This window comes from Tamandua tetradactyla, chromosome 4, assembly GCF_023851605.1.
Source record: "Tamandua tetradactyla isolate mTamTet1 chromosome 4, mTamTet1.pri, whole genome shotgun sequence".
NCBI classification, from domain to species: Eukaryota; Metazoa; Chordata; class Mammalia; order Pilosa; family Myrmecophagidae; genus Tamandua; species Tamandua tetradactyla.
The window spans coordinates 101125694-101140394 of record NC_135330.1 but is presented as its reverse complement, the minus strand read 5'-3'; the positions used below and the strand labels follow the sequence as shown (position 1 = coordinate 101140394).

General features: G+C 36.8%; 1 long non-coding RNA gene across 1 annotated transcript; it reads right to left on the bottom strand.

The window, feature by feature from the left end:
• Nucleotides 1–1438: 1438 nt before the first annotated feature.
• Nucleotides 1439–14666, bottom strand: LOC143679232 (uncharacterized). Its single transcript, XR_013173608.1, has 4 exons — nucleotides 14382–14666; nucleotides 13391–13439; nucleotides 11182–11308; nucleotides 1439–1673 (listed from the first exon to the last, which is right to left on the bottom strand). It is a non-coding gene; the product is annotated as an uncharacterized LOC143679232 (long non-coding RNA).
• Between the last annotated feature and the right edge of the window lie 35 nt (nucleotides 14667–14701).

The following is a 14701-nucleotide window of genomic DNA, read 5'->3' as shown; positions in this document are numbered from 1 at the left end:
ATTAGGTGATGACATGTCTCCACCCATTTGGGTGGGTCTTTCTTGGTTTCGTGGAGTCCTATAAAAGAGGAAATATTTTGGAGAATGAGAGATTCAGAGAGAGAGCAGAGAATGCTGCACTACAAAGTAGAGTCCACCAGCCAGCAACCTTTGGAGATGAAGAAGGAAAATGCCTCCCAGGGAGCTTCATGAAACAGGAAGCCAGGAGAGAAACTAGCAGATGATGCCTTGCTTGCCATGTGCCCTTCCAACCGAGAGAGAAACTGTGACTGTGTCCGCCATGTGCCTTTCCAGATGAGAGAGAGACCCTGAACTTCATCGGCCTTCTTGAACCAAGGTATCTTTCCCTGGATGCCTTTGATTGGACATTTCTCTAGACTTGTTTAACTGAGACATTTTCTCGGCCTTAGGACTGTAAACTAGTAACTCATTAAATTCCCCCTTTTTAAAAGCCAAAAAAAAAAAAATGACTCAGCAGCTTAAAACAACACACATTTAATATCTTACAGTTTCTGTGGGTCAGAAGACTCTGCACAACTTACTGGGGTTCCCTGCTCAGGGTCTTCCAGAGCTGCAGGCGAGGTGTCGGCTAGACGGCCTCCCCACCTGGAGAAGACTCTGACCCCACACTCTTTCAGGTTGCTGGCCCAGTCCATTTCCTGTATGAACTACCCACCTCTTTGCTCAGGTCCTTTCCTACGTGACCTGCAATAGGCAGTTCACAGAACGGATGGCTGTTTCTTGAAGTCCAGCAGTGGGAATCTTTCAGCAGGAAGCACCCAGCCCTAATGGATTTTGCCCAATTAAGTTCCGCACACCAGGATACTCTTCCTTTTGATGAGCTAAAATCAACTTACTTGGGATCTTAATTATAGTTTCAAATCCCCTTCACCCTTGCCCTTTAAACTGCTGGAGGAGAGAGATCCCACCATATTGGGAGGTCCTGCCCACATATAAGGGGCGGTGGTAGGAATTATCCAATTATGCAAGACAAGTAGCCAAGCTGGGATCTTGAGGGCCATCTTGGAAATCTGCCTGGCACCCCGATGTAAGGGCCTCAGGTTCATATTAGAGAGATGGAAAGGGATTACAACATTTTGAACAGAGGACTAATGTAACTAAGCTTGGCTTTTACAAAAGCCCCACTGCTGCTCTGTGGAGAATTTCTGTAGGGCCAATAGGGTCAAGGCAGTGAAGAAGTTAGGACGTTTGCATTGCAGCATAGGAGACCCATGGTAATGGCTTGGCAACGGTGATGGTGATGAGAAGTGGTCAGATATTTTTTCATGATGAATGTGCAGCAGGACCTGGTGAGGGATTAGATGTGGGATACAAACCATGATATTGGAGGTGGATTGTGAGACTCAGATCATGTGTCTGCAAAGCACTGCCATTTGTCTCATTTTCCTGGGCTGCTATGACAAAGCCACACAGTGGGTTGGTTTAAACAACATGTATTTATAGCTCAAGGTTTTGTGGCTAGGGGAAATCTAAAATTGGGACATCAGCAAGGCAACACTTTCTCCCCAAAATCTGTAACATTCTGGTTGGCTGGAAATCCTCAGGTCGCTGGCCTTCCTCACTCACATGGCAGCGTCCTCTCCTTCTTCTTCTGGGTTCCCAATGATTTTGGCTATGTCTGGATTTCTTCTGCTATAACGGACTCCAGTAATCTGGATTAAGAACCAACCTCATTTAGTTTGAGCTACAACTTAACTAAAAGTAACATCTTAAAGGTGGGTACACACGCACAAGCATAAGAATTAAGTTAAGAACACGTCTAAATTTGTACATAATTCAGACGACCACAGCATATATAAGCTGAGCAAAACACAGTTACCTTCCATTCATAGTATATAGGATGACAATTTTTATTTGGAGGAGATCTTTTACTTTAAAGAATTTCATAACCAAGAGGCCTGGCACCCTTGCGGAATTTAGACATTAACAGAACCTATTTTTCAGTGGAGGTAATTGAAGACCAACAGAAGAGCAGAGAAAATGAGAATTTAAAGGGAAGTTAATTTCCTTCCCTCTTATTCTGAAAACTCAGTGCACATTTTTATTCCCTTTGCTTTTTCACTTAACTAAGGAGAAGGGGGAGCAGGGAAGGAGGGGTGGCATTTGGATGCAAGATCCAACTGCATTTAATTGCACTCTTTAATTGAATCTGGCTTGTGTCCAGAAGCAGTAGTTTATACTACAGAAAAATAGTGCCTTTCATGTGTAAGCGACCCTGTGAGAGAGAAAAAAAATTACAGCTTCAAATTTTGGTCTCTAGAGGGCCACTAAAGTAAAAGGCTTTATCAAAACAGCCATCTCCTTAGGTCTCTACGCTCCAGCACAAAACGGTATATCAGAATCTTCATTACGTTTGTGTACAAGAAACCTAGAGAAGGCAGCCAGCTCTCTCTCCTAAGGCTATCTGAAATTTAATGAGTCTGTGGTGGTAGAAGCTTTCAGCTCCTGTGAGCACATAATTTAAGAAGAGATATTTACATAATGATTATAATATACACAGTATCTACCTTAATCCTTTTAGAAACAAAGATGATATGACTTTTTAAGAAAAATTTTAGGGATAGTTTCTTTTATTGGCTTTTCACCAGACACCTTCACATCAGTAATCAAAATGCTGATTAATGGTTTAGAAGGTCATTTGTCTAGGTAGAGACAACTGCTTTAAGTCTTAACACAATGCACCCTGAGGGGAGAGGAGAGTCCATTTTGTAAGGAGTAGAGGGGTACTGGGTTTCCTACAACAGGGGAATTTCTAAGGCCGGGAGCCAATATGAGCCCAGGACAAGACACAGGCTCAGAAAATGCAGAAAGAACCCTATACTTTGCTCTCATCTCAGGCTGACCTCCTCCACGAAGGGCTAAACTGACGAAGAGACCACCATCCACCCAGAGACCATTTGCAGATTGTGAAAGGTGGTTTTCTTTGCAAGGGTTTGTTTGCTTCTGTTAGCTCCTGGCAGTCTGGGAAAAGTCTCTAATATCACTAGCTGGAAACAAACTAAAGGAATAGAGAGGACGGAGACTAAATCCCAAAGTTAACACTTTAAGATCTTAAAATGTACAGTGGACAACAAAAGATCACAAGACAGACAGGCAATGATGGGCAATCCAAAGGAACAACATAAAAAAATCCAGAAAATATCAATGACGTGGGCCAGACTTTGAATACACCAGACAAAAACTTTCAGATAACGATCCACAATATGCTCAAGGAAATAAAAGAAGGCACAGACAAAGAACTAAAGATATCAGGAAAAGGATGAATGAACAAAATGATAATCCTAATGAAGAGGAGCCTTGAAAAGGGGAACAAACAGAAATAGGGCAACTGGAGGCCATAAAAACAAAAGTGAAAAATTCCCAAAAGGGTTTCAACAGCAGATTGGAGTTAGCTGGAGAAAGTATCAACGAACTTGAAGATGGAAATTGAAAATGGAAATGATTCAGGAGCAGAAAAAAAAAGAGAAAAATGTGAACAGAGCCTAGGACGCTGGCAAGACTCAACTAGGTAGACCAATGGAGGAGTCTGGGAGTCTCAGAAGAAAGAAAAGGTAGTGGGATGAAATATTTAAAGTGCTAAAAGAAAACATTGCCAGGCAAAACTTTATATCTGACAAGACTGTCTTTAAAAATGAAAGAAAGAGGAAGACATTCCAAGATAAACAAAAGCTGAGTGAGTTCAACAGTATTAGACGACTCTGTGAGCAATGCTAAGGGGAGTTATTCAGATGGAAAGGAAAGCACACTACACAGGGGATCACAGCAGCGCACGGAAATAAGGGCTGGTGGTAAAGGCAACCAGACGGGTAAATTTAAACACCAGTACTGTTGTGCAGTATCATTTGGGATCTAACGCCACTTCTTACTGGTACTAAAATGCAAACATATGCATAAATAATTGTGAAAACTCTATGGCTTTGGACATACAATTTATAAAGATATAATTTGTAACAAATATAATGAAAGTGGGACTACGGAGGGGTCTAGGAATAGTGTATGTGTATGCTATTGAACTGTTAGTATCAAATCAGACACGGTGGTTTAGACATAAGATGTTAAATTTAAGCCCCATAGTAACCACAAAGAAACTTTATAAAAAAATACATACAGATGGATGTGAGAAGGGACTCAAATTTATACACAATAAAAATTCAAATAAATATGAAAGTGGAAATTAACAGGAGAACTGAGGGACAAAAAAGTTATAAGACTTACAAAACCAAAATAGGAAAATGACAGGAGAAAGTCCTGGATAGTCAGTAACTACTTTAAATGTAAATTGATTAAACTCTCTGGTCAAAAGACAGGGATTGTCAGATAAAACAAGCATGCCAAAATTATATGTCGTTTAGAAGAGACTCACTTAAATTAAAAAATATAAGTAGGTTGAAAGTGAAAGGACAGAAAAATGTACCATACAAATAGTAATCAAAAAAGAGCGAAGTTAGCTATATTAATATCAGATAAAATAGATTTTAAGTAAAAAACTGTTAACAGGGAAGAAAATATTTGGAAGCCACACATCCAATAAAGATTTAATACCCATTATATATAAAGGAATCTGTCAACATAATTACAAAAAGACAACAACCCAAAAATAAATTGGGTACAGAGAAATACTAGTGGTCAGTGAGAAGGAGGGGTAGGGGGTATGGTATATATGAGCTTTTTCTTTTTTTTTAATTTTTTTTTCTGGAGTGATACGAATGTTCTAAAAAAATTATCTTGGTAATGAATACACAACTATGTGATGATACTGTGAGCCACTGATTGTACACCATGTATGGAATGTATGTGTGTGAAGATTTCTCAATAAAAATACTTTTAAAAAAGCAGCCTACCCACAAAAATTTGGGAAGAAAAGAAAGAAAGTCAGAAATCCTGGATAATATTATTTTAGACATATAATAAAATGTTTCACTGTCAGTTTTTATATGGGGGACAAAAGATTAAAATTCTATTAAGGATGCTTCTGTACCTAATGAACAACTGAATTTAAATTGTCCATTTTACTAAAAATATCCTTGGTATAAATTTCTTTTTGCTCAGTAAAATTTGTTTTTATTAAAGTAAATCACACATCAAAAAAAGACAAATGGCCCAATTTAAATATGTGTAAAAGACTTGAACAGACGTCTCTCTAAAGAAGACATACAAGTGTCCAGAAAGCACATGAAAAGATGCTCAACATCATTAGCCATCAGGGAAATGCAATCAAAACCACAATGATATTTCATTTCACACCTATTATAATGGCTACTATTAAAAGAATAGAAAATAACCAGAGATGGAAAGGATGCAGAGAAATAAGAACACTCAATGACTGCAGAAGTCAATGTAAAATGGTGCCACTGCTGTGGAAGACAGTTTGGCAGTTCCTCAGAAAGTTAAGTATAGAATTACCATATGACTCGGCAGGCCCACTCCTTGTAGTATACCCAAGTAATTGAAAGCAGGGACTCAGATATTTGCATACTAACGTTCATAGTGGCATTATACACAAGGACCAAAACGTGGAAGCAGCCCAAATGACCATCAACTGATGAATGAATAAACAAAACATGGTATATACATATGATGGAATATTATTCAGCATTAAAAAGGAATGAGGCCAGGCAACAGTGGCTCAATGGCAGAGTTTTTGCCTGCTGTGCTGGAGACCCGGGTTGGATTCCCGGAACCTGCCCATGCAAAAAGAAAAGAAGGAATGAAGTTCTGGTACATGAAACAACATGGATGAGCCTTGAAGACATCGTGTTGAGTGAAATAAGCCAGACCCAAAAGGACAAATAGTGTATGATCTCACTGATGTGAAATAATTTGAATAATCAAACTGATGGAGTCAGAATCTAGAATATAAGTTACCAGGAGAGGGGTAGAGATAGGAAATGGGAAGTTAAGGCTTAAAATATACAGAGATTCTATTTGGAATGAGGGAAATGCTTTCGTAACCGATGGTGGTGATGATAGCACAACATTGTAATGCCATTAACAGCACTGAAATATATATCTGGATGTAGTTAAAAGTGAAAATGTTGGTTGTATATATGGCAAAGAATAAAAAGTTTTTTAAAATTCCATGGAACTACACTACACGGTGAAACCTAAGTTAAACTATGTTCTATAGTTTAAGCGAAACCTAAGTTAAACTATGTTCTACAGTTGAAGTACAATTATAAAAATGTGCTTTCATCAATCTAACAATTTTCCATACCAATGCAAAGTATTAATAATAGGGTAGCATATGGGAATCCTATATTTTATGCAAACACACAATTTCTGTAATAAAGAAAAAACGTTATGAGGGACAACGAAGATCACTATATATTGATAAAAGATCAATTAAGAACACATAACAATTGCAAGTATATATGCACTTAATGGCAGGTCCCCAAAATGTATGAAGCAAATATTGACAGATTTGAAGGGAGATATAGATGATTCTACTTTAATAGTAGTAAACTATGTTACATCACTTTCAATAATGGGTTGAACATCTAGACACAAGATTAATAAGGAAATAGAAGACTTGGACGACACTGTAAAACAAAAAGACTTAACAGACATACATAGACTGCTTCACCCAATGGCAGCAGAACATCGTTTCTTAGTGCACATGGCTCATTCTCCATGACAGACAACATGTCACAAAGCAATTCTCAGTAAATCTGAAAATTTTAAAACCATGCAAGGTATCTTCTCCAGCCACAATGGAACAAAGCTAGGAATCAATAACAGGGTGAGGACTTGAAAATTCACAAACATGCAAATTAAACCCACTCTTAGACAAGCAATGTGTCAAAGAAGAAATCACAAAGGTAATTAAGAAATACCATGAGGCAAATGAAAATGTAAAAACAAGATGTAAAAACTTACGGATTGCAGCGAAGACAATACTGAGAGGAAATTTTGTAGCTTTAATGCCTACATTAAAAGAGAAATAAGATCTCAAATCAGAAACATAGCCTCACAATTGAAGGGTTTAGAAAAAGAAGAGCAAAGTAAATAAAATCAAAGCAAGCAGAAGGAAGGAAATAACAAAGATTAGATTGGAAATAAATGAAATAGAGAATTTTTAAAAAACAATAAAATTAAAGAAAACAAAGCTGGTTCATTGAAAAGATCAATAAAATTGACAAACCTCTAGCTTGATGAACAGAGGAAAAAAGAGAGGGGACACAAATAACTAAAATCAGAAATGAAAGGGAAAACATTTGTACTGACCTCACAGAAGTAGAAATGGTTATAAGAAGAGTACTGCGTAAGTGTACACCAACAAATTACATAATCTAGATGAAATGCAGACCAATTACAAGTAAAGAGACTTAATCAGTAATCAAAGACCTCCTTCAAAAGAAAAGCTCAAGACCAGATGTCATCATTAGTGAATTTTACAAACATTCCAAGAAGAATTAACACCAATCTTGCTGAAACTCTTCATTCTATGAGGCTGACGTCACCCTATACCAAAGCAGGACAAACGTACCACAAGCAAAAAAAATTACAGATTAATATTCCTTAGGAATATGGATGCAAAAATCCTCAACAAAATGCTCACAAGCCAAATCCAACAGCACATTAAAAGAATTATATGATCAAGTATGATTTATCCCAAGTGTGCAAGGCTCGTACAACATAAGAAAATTAATTAATGCTATATACAACATTAGTAGAATAAAGGAAAAAAAACCCATCATTTCTCAATTGATGCAGAAAAAGCATTTGATAAAATCAGGAACCCCTTCTTGGTAAAAATACTCAGAACGTATGGAATATAAAGAAACTTCTTCAACAAGATAAAGGGCATATGTGAGAAACCCATAGCTAGCATCACACTCAATGGTGAAACACTGAAATTCTTCCCTCTAAGATCTGGAACAAGACAAAGGTGCCCACTGTTTTGGTTTGCTAGCTGCCAGAATGTGATATACCAGAAAAAGAATGGCTTTTAAAAGGGGGCATTAATTAAGTTGCAAGTTTACAGTTCTAGGCCATGAAAATGTCCTAATTAAAACAAGTCTATAAAATGTCCAAATTAAGCCTCCAGCAAGAGGTTACCTTCACTCAAGAAAGGCCAATGAAGTTCAGAGTCTCTCTCAAATGAAAAGGCACATGGCGGGCACGGCAACATCTGCTAACTTTCTCTCCAGGCTTCTTGTTTCATAAAGTTCCCCCAGTGACTTATTCCTTCTTCATCTCTAAAGGTCTCTGGTCATTTTTGGTGGCTCTAAAAAGGGATTCTCTCCAAAATATTTCCTCTTTTAAAGGATCCCAGTCCAGGAACACCTGGAATGGGTGGGGTCACATCTCTCTCTAATCAAAGTTAACACCCACAATTGGGAGGGTCACATCTCCATGGGAACGATCAAAAAGCTCCCAGCCAGCAATACTGAATGAGGATTAAAGGACATGGCTTTTCTGGGGTATGCCACAGATTCAAACTGACACACCCATTGTCACCTCTGTTATTCAACATTGTGATGGATGTTTTAGCCAAGCAGTTAAGCAAGAAAAAGAAATATAAGGCATCCAAATTGGAAAGGAAGAAGTAAAATTGTCATTGTTTGTAGATGACATGATCCTATATATGGAAAATCCAATAAAGCTACTAGAGCTAATAAAAGATTCAGCAAAGTGGTGGGAGTATAAGATCAACATGCAAAAATCAGTAGTGTATTTATACACCAGTAACACACAATCTGAAGAGGAAGTCAAGAAAAAATCCATTGATATTAGCAATTAAAAGGATCAAATATCTAGGAATAAATTTAACCTAGGATATAAAGGACTTATACATGGAAAACTGCAAAATATTGCCAAAAAAATGAGCTAATACTCAAGTAAATGGAAGGACATGCTGTGTTCATGGATGGAAAACAAAATTTTGTTAAGTTGTCAATTTACTAAAAGAAATTTACAAACTCAACAAGATACCAAAAAAAATTCCAGCAGCATTCTTTGCAGAAATGCAAAAACCAATCATCAAATTTATATAGAAGGGTAAGGGACCTTTAATAGCCAAAATAAACTTGATAAAGAAGATTGAATTTGGAGGACTCATATTTCACAATTTTGAAACTTTACAAAACTAAAGTTATCAAAATAGCATGATCCTAGCACAAGGGCAGATATACAGACAGATGGAATAGAATGGAGAGCTCAGAAATGAACACTCACATCTGTGGCCAATTGTTTTTTGACAAAGATGCCATGGCCACTCAATTGGAATAAAATAGCCTCTTCAATAAATGGTACTGGGAAAACTGTATATTCATAAGTAAAAAACTGAAGGTGAGCCCCTACCTCACACCATAAAAAAACCTCAAAATATTCAATGACCTAAATATAAGAAACAAAACTTAAAATGCCTAGGGAATCATCTTCAGGACCTTCTGTTAAGCAATGTTTTCCTCAAATTTACAAGAATAGCATGAGAAATAAAAGAAAAATAGATAAATGGAACTTCTGCAAAATTTTAAGGTTTGTGTGTCAAAGGACATCATTAAAGACAGCCTACAGACTGGGAGAAAATATTTGGAAAACACATATCCGATATTAAGCCCTTGCTTAATATCCAGAACTAATAAAGAAATCCTCCTACTCAACAACAAAAAAATGTAAAACTTGGAAAAGACTTGAATTCCCATTTCCCCAAAGAACATGTAGAAATAGAATATAAGCACATGAAAATATGCTCTACATCATTAGCCATTAGAAAAATGTAAATTAAAACAAGAAGATGCAATTTCCCACCCAACAGAATAACTACTATTAAAAACTTAGAAAATAGCAAGTGCTGGAGAGTATGTGGTGAAATGGGAACACTCATTCTTTGTTGGTGGGAATATAAAATGGTACAATCACTGTAGAAAATGATTTGCCAGTTCCTCAAAAAGAAAAAATTACCGTATGATCTGGCAATCCCCAAACTGGTTACATATACAAATGACTTAAAAACAAGGACTCCAAAAGATATTTATACACCAATATTCATTCATATTATTCACAATGGCCAAAAGATGAGACAACCCAAGTGGCCATCAAACAATGAATGAATAAACAAAATGTGGTATATGCATACGATGGAATGCAATTCAGCCATAAAAAGGAATGGAGTTCTGATACATGTGACAACATACTAACCTTGAAAGCCTCAAATTGAGTGAAATAAGCCAGACAAAAAAGGACAAATACTGTATCACCTCATTGATATGAAATAATCAGAATGTGCAAATTCATCAATTTAGAAACTAGGATACAGTTTATCAGGGCCAGGGGTGAAAGTGCAAAACGGGGCATCAATGCTTAATTGGACCTGAGTTTCGGTTTGGGTTGTTGGAAAAGTTTTGGTATTGGATGGTGGTGTAGTACAATCTTGTGAATGTAATTAACACCACTGTATAATATATTTGAATGTGGTTAAAAGAGGGAAATGTCACCGCAAGTTATGTAGGCTTTGTTTTGTTCTAAAAGTTCTATATTTTTACATTTTACATTTAAGTTTATGATATATTTTAAATTAGTTTTATGTAAGGTGTTAGATCTGTAACTATATATTTTTCATTATGTTCAGTCATTCCAGTGACATTTGTTGACATGATTATCCCTTTCCACCTAATTGCTTTGCACCTTTGTCAATACTTTGTTGATTGCATTTGTGTGTTGCGATTTCTAGACTTTCTCTCCTGTTCTGCTGCTCACCATTTACACACTGTCTCGACTGCTGTAGATTTATAGATAGTACTGAGATCAGAAAGTATTAGGCCTCCAACTTTCTACTTCAATATTGTGTTGGCTATTCTAGTTCCTTTGGCTTCTCTGTATGTTTTAGAATACATTTTTTGACGTTAACAAAGTAGCATATGGGATGTTATTGGGGAGAGAGTTGAACGTGTTTATCAAGTTGGGAAGAATTAATTGCTAAACTATATTGAATCTTTTGGTCCCTGACTGTTGAATATCTCCCCATTTATTTAGGTCTTTTATTTCTTTCATTAGTGCTTTGTAGTTTTCTGCATGCAGAACCTCTACATATTTTCTTAGATTTATACCTAAGTATTTCATTTTTTGAGTTCTGTTGCAAAAGAGATCTTCTTTATTAAAAAATTTCAAATTGTGCATGCTGGTATATAGGAAAGCAAATTACCTTTGTACACTGACCTTGTATTGTACAACCTTGCTGTTCTCATTTATTCATAATAGAGGTATTTTGACTTGTTTTTGGTGTTTGCTGGTTTTGTTTTTGCTTTAGATTCTTTCAGCTTTCCTATATAGAAAATCACGTCATCTGCAAATAAAGAGTTTTATTTCTTTCTTTACAATCTGTATAAATTCTTTATCTATCCATCCATCCATCCAACCATCCATCCATCCATCCATCTATTTATTTACCTATCTTACAAAGCTAACTAGACTTCTTGTACTGTGATGCATAGGAATGGTGAAAGAGGGCATCTTTACTTCTTTCCTACCCTGAGGAGGAATATGTTCATTCTCTCACCATGAAGTATGATAGTTCATTTAGGATTTTCATTTATCTCTTTTATTAACTTGTTTCTTTTGTTTTGAGAGGTTTTACATGAATGGGTGTTTAATTCTGTCGAAGGCTTTTTCTACATCTATTGACATGTCATGTGCTTTTTCCTATTCAAGAAATTGATTCAGGATTGATTTATGGAAGATTGAATCACTTTTGCATTCTTGGAATGAACCTGCTTGATTGTGATATATTATCCTTTTATATATTGCTGGATTCAACTAGATAATATTTGGTGAAAGACTTTGGCAACACTGTTTATGAGTGATACTGATTTGGATTTTTATTTTCTGGCAGTTCTTATCTGGTCTTGGTAAAGTAACATTGGCTTTATAAAATGAGATAAGAAGTGTTCGCTCTGTTTTACATTCCAGGAAACATTGTGAAGAATTGGTATTATTTCCCCTTAAATGTTTTGTGGCAGTCACCAACACAACTCTCTGGACCTGGTTCTTTTCCTTTTTGGAAGATTTTTAATTATAGATTAAATTTCCCTCATAGAATTAAAGCTATTCAGGTTGTCTGTTTCTCCTTGAGTGAGTTTTGAGAGTGTGTTTATGGCCCAATAGCTCCGTGATGGTTAATTTCTGTTCCAACTTGGTTGGGTTATGGTGTCCAGTTGTTTGGCCAACCGCTGACCTCTTTGTTACTGTGAGGGTATTTGTACATGGGATTTGCATCAATAATCAGTTGATTGCATCTACAATCAACAAAGGATATTGCCCTTAGCAATGTGAAGAACCTCCTTATCCCATCAGCTGAGGATCTTAAAAGCCTGAACTGAGGGTTTCAGAGCTCGGAAGAAGAATTCCTGCCTTAATTTCAGCATTGACTCTTGCTGGAACATCTAGCCAGCCTTGGGAATTTGGACTAAGGACTTTAATATTACCTTTCTCAGAGTAAGGTAATTTGAAGCCTGCCCTATAGAGTTGGGACTTGCCAACACCTCAATTTCATGAGCCAATTCCTTATAATTAATTTCTTTATAGATATCTCCTGTTGCATCTGTTTCTCTAGAGAACCCTGACTCATGCGCTTATGGGCCTCAGAGCATCTCGGTACCAATGACCAAACAGGCCTTCTTTGTTCCACTGCCCTCTTCCCAAACTCCTTGTATACTAATCCCAGGTCTCTCATCCTCGGTGTGGTAAAGGGATGAGCAAAGAGGTGGAGAGGCTAAACACGCAGGGCAATCAGAGCAGAGTTCCCTCTTGGTGCTCCCGCAAATCGGTTGCAGGTATAGTGGTCCCTGTCTGGCTCTGTCAGGGTGTGGGATGGGTGGATCCCCAGGTCATTGCCTCTGGCTGAAAACCACCTTATCTTTATACGTCTAGAGCATTGCGGCATTATGATTTTCTTTGCGTATCCTGAAAAGATTGAAAGAACTGGTTAGAGGACACTGGACCTGGAAGCATTCCAAAAGGATGCTTGTCTCCAGGACCTGTCTGCTGTCCCAGGAGCTTAGTGTGACGAGAAATGGCCAAAGTCTTCTCATTTCTGCCATTGACCGTAATTTTGTGTAAGTGGCTCACCCTTTGTGGGCAAGAACAGATGCTCTCCAGGTGCATTTGTTAGTCAGGTCATCTGTTTCTCCTTGAAGGAGTTCTGAAAGTGTGTTTATGGCCCAATACCCTGGGTCTGCGGACAGCTAGCCGCACGGGCAAGGCCAGATACAGTGTGAGATGTGGACCTGGTTGCTGCAGAGCTGCATCTGTCCAGATGATGGGCAAAGTGACATCCTCTGGATTTATAAATGTTGACCAAATGATGCTTTTTGCACTATGACTTTTAGCATTTACTTGTCCAATTAAAGGGAAATGTCAGGAGACTTACCTCAGACTACATCTCACCATACAGTGTGTTCCTCAGCGGCATTATTTCCCTGAAAGTCAATTTGAATGAGAAGAAAATTGAATATTTTAAATGAGTCACTAAAGTAGATATGAGTAATCAAAGACTAAGTTAAGTAGACTCAGTAGACTGAATTAAAGAGTCATTTTTTAAAGAAAGCCAACTAGAATATTCTGCCAATGCTTTTAATCAATTTTTAAATACAATGGCTATATACATTTAATAAAAAAGGAAAGAGAACATTTCCTTTCCTAGAGATAATTATGATGTTTTATCTGTCTCTAGAATCCAGTCAGTTCAGTCCTCTTTAGATATGAATTAAACAAAAAACCTCTTGAGAAAATGTCCAGCATTTATCACATGCTTCACAAATTCTAGGAGAAGATATGCAAAGTTAATGCAAGAGAAGTTTAGGAAAATTCATAGTACTTCTTTTTGCGTTCATTTTCCCTGGCGTTTATGTTTTGAATGAGTTTATATCTTCAGAATAATTGCTTTCTCAATTCTGACAGTGTAAAAGTATTTCTTGTGAGTAAATAAGCCAATTACAGACAGGCACTGCTGATTTGAACAAAATAATGCTAATTCCAAATAGAATTTGATTTTGTTATAGTATTTTCTGAAATGTGGGATGATAAAATGATAGTTCTAAGTTGTGTGTAGACACATCATTAAAAAATATTGGAGCATATTGTGAGAACATCACTAAATTTTCAGTCCCTTTCAGTCTTTACTTATTTGATCAATATAAAAGTGTTACTCTGATGCTAGTTTTTTCTATATTTAATTTAATGTAATTCTGAAGAGGCAATACATATATATTGCTCAGAAACCGAAATTTAAATTAAAAGTTTCCATCCCACCTTTGGCTCCTAGCCCATCTTCCCTCCCTGGAGACAAACATTATTACTGGTTGCTTTTATAACTCTTGATTATCTAGTCATTCACACATGTGCTATGTTATGTTTCTTACCCAAATAGTGTTGTGTCATATGTAGTTGGGCACTTTGTGTTTTTCTTCAATTATTATTTGGTTCTAACACTTATTTATCTCCCCTTTCAACACAGAGCTTTCGACAGCCAGTAGAAGCCAACTAAAATATAATAACTTCATTTTACTTTCATTGTATCAGTTTCAGAGCTACCGTCTGTTTATGGCAAGGAAGAATAGTAGAATAGTGTTTCCTTTTAAATGTATTAAGTAAAAATTTCAGAACTGGCACTATTTAAAGACAAATACTAGAATCCAACAGAGAAGTTCCAATCGAGAAGGTCCCTGTGAGGTCACTGAAA